General features: G+C 46.5%; 1 non-coding gene across 1 annotated transcript; it reads left to right on the top strand.

The window, feature by feature from the left end:
• The first annotated feature begins 5,399 nt into the window (after positions 1-5,399).
• Positions 5,400-5,471, top strand: Trnai-aau (transfer RNA isoleucine (anticodon AAU)). The gene has a single exon. It is a non-coding gene; the product is annotated as a tRNA-Ile (tRNA).
• Positions 5,472-11,575: the final 6,104 nt, after the last annotated feature.

Below are 11,575 nucleotides of genomic sequence, written 5' to 3'. Positions count from 1 at the left end.
TGAAAAAGAAACATAACGTTTTAATGTAGCAATTGAGCAGTACGAAACCGTCTGAATGTTGCTGTTGACCATTTTTTGCTTGGAGATGCTCTTGAGCTTGAAACACACACAACAAGACCGGTGTTAACTAGCGAAATGGTCGGCAGAGTGCCGACACAGCGAGTTTTGACTATCACTTGCACATCTAAAACAACGTCGGAAAGTAACTCGTTCGGCTTTTGAGTCACATAAAGTATGTGCGTTAATTTTGACGCCACTAGCTCTGCATGTTGTCATGCAATTTCTTTACCTCTCAGAAAGGATTATGACATAAAAGTGAAGTACGTGACGAGTGTGACGTTAGGAAAACATTAGGCATCATGGAGAGATTCTGTATGGGGCCACCCAACCCAAACGAGTACTGTGTGACGTGCTACCCGGCAGGTAGCCGGCTAGCTCAGTCGGTAGAGCGTCAGACTCTTAATCCCAGGGTCGTGGGTTCGAGCCAGACGCTGGGCGGAACGGAGTTTTGTTCCGCTGCATGTGTAAATTACCGTTTTTCTGATTAACGAGATTTAATGGAAATAGCAACTTTAAACTTTGCCTACGTCTCTGTCAGTCGCAAGGAAGCTGTATTTGAAGGTGAAGGTGATTTTGTAGACATGTGTGAAAGACATGTTCTGAAATGCAAGTGTTGTTGTTTGGAGAGCACATCGGTTACGTGTCAGATGTGTAGCCAAGCAGTAATTTGTCGCCATAGCTGCAAATATTAGCCGGTAATATGAAGTGTTGTCAGCTAAAGTCTGATGATGCAGACGACCGTAAGGACGAAGTACCCAAGAGTACCGCTAGGCCGCGCCTCTTTAGCTCAGTGGTAGAGCACTGGTTTAATAAACCAGGGGTCGTAAGTTCCATCCTCACAGGAGAAAGATGAATTTTGGAAATCAGTTGCGCGTCGTGGCCGTATAGCAAACAGTACCTGTGATGACGAACAATTAGCGACAGGCGTTTTTTTAAGAATCACTCTCAGATGCGATTAAGCCGAATGGCGCAGATAAAGCATTTGCCAAAGCGGTACAGAATAAGGTGGGACGAGGCAGACTGAATTACATTTTATAGATGTATTTCTCACATATCTCAGAGCCTCTCGCGATATTCGTCGTCGTCGTCGTCGTCGTCGTCGTCGTCGTCGCCGCCGCCGCTTGTGCAGAAGTAGCAAATGGCAATCGTAGCAAATGCGGCGAGGGACGCCCTGCCTTCGATTCCGAATGCACAAAGTGTGTGGTCTTGTTTCACAGTCTATATTTGGTCGGTCTCGTCAGAGGTTGAATGTAACGAATGGGTGGGAAAGAGCAAGGGGCAGAGGCTGTGTAGAACGAAAACACAAATCCTCAGGGGTGTGAGCGTTTCGAGATGAGTCGTATACATGTAAATGTTGGTCGTCAGTGACCGTGTGGCCTAATGGATAAGGCGTCGGACTTCGGATCTGAAGATTACAGGTTCGAATGCTGTCACGCTTGTGTTTTTCCAGTTCTGAAAAAGAAACATAACGTTTTAATGTAGCAATTGAGCAGTACGAAACCGTCTGAATGTTGCTGTTGACCATTTTTTGCTTGGAGATGCTCTTGAGCTTGAAACACACACAACAAGACCGGTGTTAACTAGCGAAATTGTCGGCAGAGTGCCGACACAGCGAGTTTTGACTATCACTTGCACATCTAAAACAACGTCGGAAAGTAACTCGTTCGGCTTTTGAGTCACATAAAGTATGTGCGTTAATTTTGACGCCACTAGCTCTGCATGTTGTCATGCAATTTCTTTACCTCTCAGAAATGATTATGACATAAAAGTGAAGTACGTGACGAGTGTGACGTTAGGAAAACATTAGGCATCATTGAGAGATTCTGTATGGGACCACCCAACCCAAACGAGTACTGTGTGACGTGCTACCCGGCAGGTATTCACCGAGGTAGCCGGCTAGCTCAGTCGGTAGAGCGTCAGACTCTTAATCCCAGGGTCGTGGGTTCGAGCCAGACGCTGGGCGGAACGGAATTTTGTTCCGCTGCAAGTGTAAATTACCGTTTTTCTGATTAACGAGATTTAATGGAAATAGCAACTTTAAACTTTGCCTACGTCTCTGTCAGTCGCAAGGAAGCTGTATTTGAAGGTGAAGGTGATTTTGTAGACATGTGTGAAAGACATGTTCTGAAATGCAAGTGTTGTTGTTTGGAGAGCACATCGGTTACGTGTCAGATGTGTAGCCAAGCAGTAATTTGTCGCCATAGCTGCAAATATTAGCCGGTAATATGAAGTGTTGTCAGCTAAAGTCTGATGATGGAGACGACCGTAAGGACGAAGTACCCAAGAGTACCGCTAGGCCGCGCCTCTTTAGCTCAGTGGTAGAGCACTGGTCTAATAAACCAGGGGTCGTAAGTTCCATCCTCACAGGAGAAAGATGAATTTTGGAAATCAGTTGCGCGTCGTGGCCGTATAGCAAACAGTACCTGTAATGACGAACAATTAGCGACAGGCGTTTTTTTAACAATCACTCTCAGATGCGATTAAGGCGAATGGCGCAGATAAAGCATTTGCCAAAGCGGTACAGCATAAGGTGGGACGAGGCAGTCTGAATTACATTTTATAGATGTATTTCTCACATATCTCAGAGCCTCTCGCGATATTCGTCGTCGTCGTCGTCGCCGCCGCCGCCGCCGCCGCCGCCGCTTCTGCAGAAGTAGCAAATGGCAATCGTTGCAAATGCGGCGAGGGTCGCCCTGCCTTCGATTCCGAATGCACAAAGTGTGTGGTCTTGTTTCTCAGTCTATATTTAATCGGTCTCGTCAGAGGTTGAATGTAACGAATGGGTGGGAAAGAGCAAGGGGCAGCGGCTGTGTAGAACGAAAACACAAATCCTCAGGGGTGTGAGCGTTTCGAGATGAGTCGTATACATGTAAATGTTGGTCGTCAGTGACCGTGTGGCCTAATGGATAAGGCGTCGGACTTCGGATCTGAACGTTACAGGTTCGATTGCTGTCACGCTTGTGTTTTTCCAGTTCTGAAAAAGAAACATAACGTTTTAATGTAGCAATTGAGCAGTACGAAACCGTCTGAATGTTGCTGTTGACCATTTTTTGCTTGGAGATGCTCTTGAGCTTGAAACACACACAACAAGACCGGTGTTAACTAGCGAAATGGTCGGCAGAGTGCCGACACAGCGAGTTTTGACTATCACTTGCACATCTAAAACAACGTCGGAAAGTAACTCGTTCGGCTTTTGAGTCACATAAAGTATGTGCGTTAATTTTGACGCCACTAGCTCTGCATGTTGTCATGCAATTTCTTTACCTCTCAGAAATGATTATGACATAAAAGTGAAGTACGTGACGAGTGTGACGTTAGGAAAACATTAGGCATCATGGAGAGATTCTGTATGGGACCACCCAACCCAAACGAGTACTGTGTGACGTGCTTCCCGGCAGGTATTCGCCGAGGTAGCCGGCTAGCTCAGTCGGTAGAGCGTCAGACTCTTAATCCCAGGGTCGTGGGTTCGAGCCAGACGCTGGGCGGAACGGAATTTTGTTCCGCTGCAAGTGTAAATTACCGTTTTTCTGATTAACGAGATTTAATGGAAATAGCAACTTTAAACTTTGCCTACGTCTCTGTCAGTCGCAAGGAAGCTGTATTTGAAGGTGAAGGTGATTTTGTAGACATGTGTGAAAGACATGTTCTGAAATGCAAGTGTTGTTGTTTGGAGAGCACATCGGTTACGTGTCAGATGTGTAGCCAAGCAGTAATTTGTCGCCATAGCTGCAAATATTAGCCGGTAATATGAAGTGTTGTCAGCTAAAGTCTGATGATGCAGACGACCGTAAGGACGAAGTACCCAAGAGTACCGCTAGGCCGCGCCTCTTTAGCTCAGTGGTAGAGCACTGGTCTAATAAACCAGGGGTCGTAAGTTCCATCCTCACAGGAGAAAGATGAATTTTGGAAATCAGTTGCGCGTCGTGGCCGTATAGCAAACAGTACCTGTGATGACGAACAATTAGCGACAGGCGTTTTTTTAACAATCACTCTCAGATGCGATTAAGGCGAATGGCGCAGATAAAGCATTTGCCAAAGCGGTACAGCATAAGGTGGGACGAGGCAGTCTGAATTACATTTTATAGATGTATTTCTCACATATCTCAGAGCCTCTCGCGATATTCGTCGTCGTCGTCGTCGCCGCCGCCGCCGCCGCCGCTTCTGCAGAAGTAGCAAATGGCAATCGTTGCAAATGCGGCGAGGGTCGCCCTGCCTTCGATTCCGAATGCACAAAGTGTGTGGTCTTGTTTCTCAGTCTATATTTAATCGGTCTCGTCAGAGGTTGAATGTAACGAATGGGTGGGAAAGAGCAAGGGGCAGCGGCTGTGTAGAACGAAAACACAAATCCTCAGGGGTGTGAGCGTTTCGAGATGAGTCGTATACATGTAAATGTTGGTCGTCAGTGACCGTGTGGCCTAATGGATAAGGCGTCGGACTTCGGATCTGAAGGTTACAGGTTCGATTGCTGTCACGCTTGTGTTTTTCCAGTTCTGAAAAAGAAACATAACGTTTTAATGTAGCAATTGAGCAGTACGAAACCGTCTGAATGTTGCTGTTGACCATTTTTTGCTTGGAGATGCTCTTGAGCTTGAAACACACACAACAAGACCGGTGTTAACTAGCGAAATGGTCGGCAGAGTGCCGACACAGCGAGTTTTGACTATCACTTGCACATCTAAAACAACGTCGGAAAGTAACTCGTTCGGCTTTTGAGTCACATAAAGTATGTGCGTTAATTTTGACGCCACTAGCTCTGCATGTTGTCATGCAATTTCTTTACCTCTCAGAAATGATTATGACATAAAAGTGAAGTACGTGACGAGTGTGACGTTAGGAAAACATTAGGCATCATGGAGAGATTCTGTATGGGACCACCCAACCCAAACGAGTACTGTGTGACGTGCTTCCCGGCAGGTATTCACCGAGGTAGCCGGCTAGCTCAGTCGGTAGAGCGTCAGACTCTTAATCCCAGGGTCGTGGGTTCGAGCCAGACGCTGGGCGGAACGGAATTTTGTTCCGCTGCAAGTGTAAATTACCGTTTTTCTGATTAACGAGATTTAATGGAAATAGCAACTTTAAACTTTGCCTACGTCTCTGTCAGTCGCAAGGAAGCTGTATTTGAAGGTGAAGGTGATTTTGTAGACATGTGTGAAAGACATGTTCTGAAATGCAAGTGTTGTTGTTTGGAGAGCACATCGGTTACGTGTCAGATGTGTAGCCAAGCAGTAATTTGTCGCCATAGCTGCAAATATTAGCCGGTAATATGAAGTGTTGTCAGCTAAAGTCTGATGATGCAGACGACCGTAAGGACGAAGTACCCAAGAGTACCGCTAGGCCGCTCCTCTTTAGCTCAGTGGTAGAGCACTGGTCTAATAAACCAGGGGTCGTAAGTTCCATCCTCACAGGAGAAAGATGAATTTTGGAAATCAGTTGCGCGTCGTGGCCGTATAGCAAACAGTACCTGTGATGACGAACAATTAGCGACAGGCGTTTTTTTAAGAATCACTCTCAGATGCGATTAAGCCGAATGGCGCAGATAAAGCATTTGCCAAAGCGGTACAGCATAAGGTGGGACGAGGCAGACTGAATTACATTTTATAGATGTATTTCTCACATATCTCAGAGCCTCTCGCGATATTCGTCGTCGTCGTCGTCGTCGTCGTCGTCGTCGTCGCCGCCGCCGCTTGTGCAGAAGTAGCAAATGGCAATCGTAGCAAATGCGGCGAGGGACGCCCTGCCTTCGATTCCGAATGCACAAAGTGTGTGGTCTTGTTTCACAGTCTATATTTGGTCGGTCTCGTCAGAGGTAGAATGTAACGAATGGGTGGGAAAGAGCAAGGGGCAGAGGCTGTGTAGAACGAAAACACAAATCCTCAGGGGTGTGAGCGTTTCGAGATGAGTCGTATACATGTAAATGTTGGTCGTCAGTGACCGTGTGGCCTAATGGATAAGGCGTCGGACTTCGGATCTGAAGATTACAGGTTCGAATGCTGTCACGCTTGTGTTTTTCCAGTTCTGAAAAAGAAACATAACGTTTTAATGTAGCAATTGAGCAGTACGAAACCGTCTGAATGTTGCTGTTGACCATTTTTTGCTTGGAGATGCTCTTGAGCTTGAAACACACACAACAAGACCGGTGTTAACTAGCGAAATTGTCGGCAGAGTGCCGACACAGCGAGTTTTGACTATCACTTGCACATCTAAAACAACGTCGGAAAGTAACTCGTTCGGCTTTTGAGTCACATAAAGTATGTGCGTTAATTTTGACGCCACTAGCTCTGCATGTTGTCATGCAATTTCTTTACCTCTCAGAAATGATTATGACATAAAAGTGAAGTACGTGACGAGTGTGACGTTAGGAAAACATTAGGCATCATGGAGAGATTCTGTATGGGACCACCCAACCCAAACGAGTACTGTGTGACGTGCTACCCGGCAGGTATTCACCGAGGTAGCCGGCTAGCTCAGTCGGTAGAGCGTCAGACTCTTAATCCCAGGGTCGTGGGTTCGAGCCAGACGCTGGGCGGAACGGAATTTTGTTCCGCTGCAAGTGTAAATTACCGTTTTTCTGATTAACGAGATTTAATGGAAATAGCAACTTTAAACTTTGCCTACGTCTCTGTCAGTCGCAAGGAAGCTGTATTTGAAGGTGAAGGTGATTTTGTAGACATGTGTGAAAGACATGTTCTGAAATGCAAGTGTTGTTGTTTGGAGAGCACATCGGTTACGTGTCAGATGTGTAGCCAAGCAGTAATTTGTCGCCATAGCTGCAAATATTAGCCGGTAATATGAAGTGTTGTCAGCTAAAGTCTGATGATGCAGACGACCGTAAGGACGAAGTACCCAAGAGTACCGCTAGGCCGCGCCTCTTTAGCTCAGTGGTAGAGCACTGGTCTAATAAACCAGGGGTCGTAAGTTCCATCCTCACAGGAGAAAGATGAATTTTGGAAATCAGTTGCGCGTCGTGGCCGTATAGCAAACAGTACCTGTGATGACGAACAATTAGCGACAGGCGTTTTTTTAACAATCACTCTCAGATGCGATTAAGGCGAATGGCGCAGATAAAGCATTTGCCAAAGCGGTACAGCATAAGGTGGGACGAGGCAGTCTGAATTACATTTTATAGATGTATTTCTCACATATCTCAGAGCCTCTCGCGATATTCGTCGTCGTCGTCGTCGCCGCCGCCGCCGCCGCCGCTTCTGCAGAAGTAGCAAATGGCAATCGTAGCAAATGCGGCGAGGGTCGCCCTGCCTTCGATTCCGAATGCACAAAGTGTGTGGTCTTGTTTCTCAGTCTATATTTAATCGGTCTCGTCAGAGGTTGAATGTAACGAATGGGTGGGAAAGAGCAAGGGGCAGCGGCTGTGTAGAACGAAAACACAAATCCTCAGGGGTGTGAGCGTTTCGAGATGAGTCGTATACATGTAAATGTTGGTCGTCAGTGACTGTGTGGCCTAATGGATAAGGCGTCGGACTTCGGATCTGAAGGTTACAGGTTCGATTGCTGTCACGCTTGTGTTTTTCCAGTTCTGAAAAAGAAACATAACGTTTTAATGTAGCAATTGAGCAGTACGAAACCGTCTGAATGTTGCTGTTGACCATTTTTTGCTTGGAGATGCTCTTGAGCTTGAAACACACACAACAAGACCGGTGTTAACTAGCGAAATGGTCGGCAGAGTGCCGACACAGCGAGTTTTGACTATCACTTGCACATCTAAAACAACGTCGGAAAGTAACTCGTTCGGCTTTTGAGTCACATAAAGTATGTGCGTTAATTTTGACGCCACTAGCTCTGCATGTTGTCATGCAATTTCTTTACCTCTCAGAAATGATTATGACATAAAAGTGAAGTACGTGACGAGTGTGACGTTAGGAAAACATTAGGCATCATGGAGAGATTCTGTATGGGACCACCCAACCCAAACGAGTACTGTGTGACGTGCTACCCGGCAGGTATTCACCGAGGTAGCCGGCTAGCTCAGTCGGTAGAGCGTCAGACTCTTAATCCCAGGGTCGTGGGTTCGAGCCAGACGCTGGGCGGAACGGAATTTTGTTCCGCTGCAAGTGTAAATTACCGTTTTTCTGATTAACGAGATTTAATGGAAATAGCAACTTTAAACTTTGCCTACGTCTCTGTCAGTCGCAAGGAAGCTGTATTTGAAGGTGAAGGTGATTTTGTAGACATGTGTGAAAGACATGTTCTGAAATGCAAGTGTTGTTGTTTGGAGAGCACATCGGTTACGTGTCAGATGTGTAGCCAAGCAGTAATTTGTCGCCATAGCTGCAAATATTAGCCGGTAATATGAAGTGTTGTCAGCTAAAGTCTGATGATGCAGACGACCGTAAGGACGAAGTACCCAAGAGTACCGCTAGGCCGCGCCTCTTTAGCTCAGTGGTAGAGCACTGGTCTAATAAACCAGGGGTCGTAAGTTCCATCCTCACAGGAGAAAGATGAATTTTGGAAATCAGTTGCGCGTCGTGGCTGTATAGCAAACAGTACCTGTGATGACGAACAATTAGCGACAGGCGTTTTTTTAACAATCACTCTCAGATGCGATTAAGGCGAATGGCGCAGATAAAGCATTTGCCAAAGCGGTACAGCATAAGGTGGGACGAGGCAGTCTGAATTACATTTTATAGATGTATTTCTCACATATCTCAGAGCCTCTCGCGATATTCGTCGTCGTCGTCGTCGTCGTCGTCGTCGCCGCCGCCGCCGCCGCCGCCGCCGCCGCCGCTTCTGCAGAAGTAGCAAATGGCAATCGTAGCAAATGCGGCGAGGGTCGCCCTGCCTTCGTTTCCGAATGCACAAAGTGTGTGGTCTTGTTTCTCAGTCTATATTTGGTCGGTCTCGTCAGAGGTTGAATGTAACGAATGGGTGGGAAAGAGCAAGGGGCAGCGGCTGTGTAGAACGAAAACACAAATCCTCAGGGGTGTGAGCGTTTCGAGATGAGTCGTATACATGTAAATGTTGGTCGTCAGTGACCGTGTGGCCTAATGGATAAGGCGTCGGACTTCGGATCTGAAGGTTACAGGTTCGAATGCTGTCACGCTTGTGTTTTTCCAGTTCTGAAAAAGAAACATAACGTTTTAATGTAGCAATTGAGCAGTACGAAACCGTCTGAATGTTGCTGTTGACCATTTTTTGCTTGGAGATGCTCTTGAGCTTGAAACACACACAACAAGACCGGTGTTAACTAGCGAAATGGTCGGCAGAGTGCCGACACAGCGAGTTTTGACTATCACTTGCACATCTAAAACAACGTCGGAAAGTAACTCGTTCGGCTTTTGAGTCACATAAAGTATGTGCGTTAATTTTGACGCCACTAGCTCTGCATGTTGTCATGCAATTTCTTTACCTCTCAGAAATGATTATGACATAAAAGTGAAGTACGTGACGAGTGTGACGTTAGGAAAACATTAGGCATCATGGAGAGATTCTGTATGGGACCACCCAACCCAAACGAGTACTGTGTGACGTGCTTCCCGGCAGGTATTCACCGAGGTAGCCGGCTAGCTCAGTCGGTAGAGCGTCAGACTCTTAATCCCAGGGTCGTGGGTTCGAGCCAGACGCTGGGCGGAACGGAATTTTGTTCCGCTGCAAGTGTAAATTACCGTTTTTCTGATTAACGAGATTTAATGGAAATAGCAACTTTAAACTTTGCCTACGTCTCTGTCAGTCGCAAGGAAGCTGTATTTGAAGGTGAAGGTGATTTTGTAGACATGTGTGAAAGACATGTTCTGAAATGCAAGTGTTGTTGTTTGGAGAGCACATCGGTTACGTGTCAGATGTGTAGCCAAGCAGTAATTTGTCGCCATAGCTGCAAATATTAGCCGGTAATATGAAGTGTTGTCAGCTAAAGTCTGATGATGCAGACGACCGTAAGGACGAAGTACCCAAGAGTACCGCTAGGCCGCGCCTCTTTAGCTCAGTGGTAGAGCACTGGTCTAATAAACCAGGGGTCGTAAGTTCCATCCTCACAGGAGAAAGATGAATTTTGGAAATCAGTTGCGCGTCGTGGCCGTATAGCAAACAGTACCTGTGATGACGAACAATTAGCGACAGGCGTTTTTTTAAGAATCACTCTCAGATGCGATTAAGCCGAATGGCGCAGATAAAGCATTTGCCAAAGCGGTACAGCATAAGGTGGGACGAGGCAGACTGAATTACATTTTATAGATGTATTTCTCACATATCTCAGAGCCTCTCGCGATATTCGTCGTCGTCGTCGTCGTCGTCGTCGTCGTCGCCGCCGCCGCTTGTGCAGAAGTAGCAAATGGCAATCGTAGCAAATGCGGCGAGGGACGCCCTGCCTTCGATTCCGAATGCACAAAGTGTGTGGTCTTGTTTCACAGTCTATATTTGGTCGGTCTCGTCAGAGGTAGAATGTAACGAATGGGTGGGAAAGAGCAAGGGGCAGAGGCTGTGTAGAACGAAAACACAAATCCTCAGGGGTGTGAGCGTTTCGAGATGAGTCGTATACATGTAAATGTTGGTCGTCAGTGACCGTGTGGCCTAATGGATAAGGCGTCGGACTTCGGATCTGAAGATTACAGGTTCGAATGCTGTCACGCTTGTGTTTTTCCAGTTCTGAAAAAGAAACATAACGTTTTAATGTAGCAATTGAGCAGTACGAAACCGTCTGAATGTTGCTGTTGACCATTTTTTGCTTGGAGATGCTCTTGAGCTTGAAACACACACAACAAGACCGGTGTTAACTAGCGAAATTGTCGGCAGAGTGCCGACACAGCGAGTTTTGACTATCACTTGCACATCTAAAACAACGTCGGAAAGTAACTCGTTCGGCTTTTGAGTCACATAAAGTATGTGCGTTAATTTTGACGCCACTAGCTCTGCATGTTGTCATGCAATTTCTTTACCTCTCAGAAATGATTATGACATAAAAGTGAAGTACGTGACGAGTGTGACGTTAGGAAAACATTAGGCATCATGGAGAGATTCTGTATGGGACCACCCAACCCAAACGAGTACTGTGTGACGTGCTACCCGGCAGGTATTCACCGAGGTAGCCGGCTAGCTCAGTCGGTAGAGCGTCAGACTCTTAATCCCAGGGTCGTGGGTTCGAGCCAGACGCTGGGCGGAACGGAATTTTGTTCCGCTGCAAGTGTAAATTACCGTTTTTCTGATTAACGAGATTTAATGGAAATAGCAACTTTAAACTTTGCCTACGTCTCTGTCAGTCGCAAGGAAGCTGTATTTGAAGGTGAAGGTGATTTTGTAGACATGTGTGAAAGACATGTTCTGAAATGCAAGTGTTGTTGTTTGGAGAGCACATCGGTTACGTGTCAGATGTGTAGCCAAGCAGTAATTTGTCGCCATAGCTGCAAATATTAGCCGGTAATATGAAGTGTTGTCAGCTAAAGTCTGATGATGCAGACGACCGTAAGGACGAAGTACCCAAGAGTACCGCTAGGCCGCGCCTCTTTAGCTCAGTGGTAGAGCACTGGTCTAATAAACCAGGGGTCGTAAGTTCCATCCTCACAGGAGAAAG

Source organism: Schistocerca gregaria, unplaced genomic scaffold (genome assembly GCF_023897955.1).
Source record: "Schistocerca gregaria isolate iqSchGreg1 unplaced genomic scaffold, iqSchGreg1.2 ptg000001l___fragment_2___debris, whole genome shotgun sequence".
Lineage (NCBI taxonomy): Eukaryota > Metazoa > Arthropoda > Insecta > Orthoptera > Acrididae > Schistocerca > Schistocerca gregaria.
This window is presented reverse-complemented; position numbering and strand designations above follow the sequence as displayed.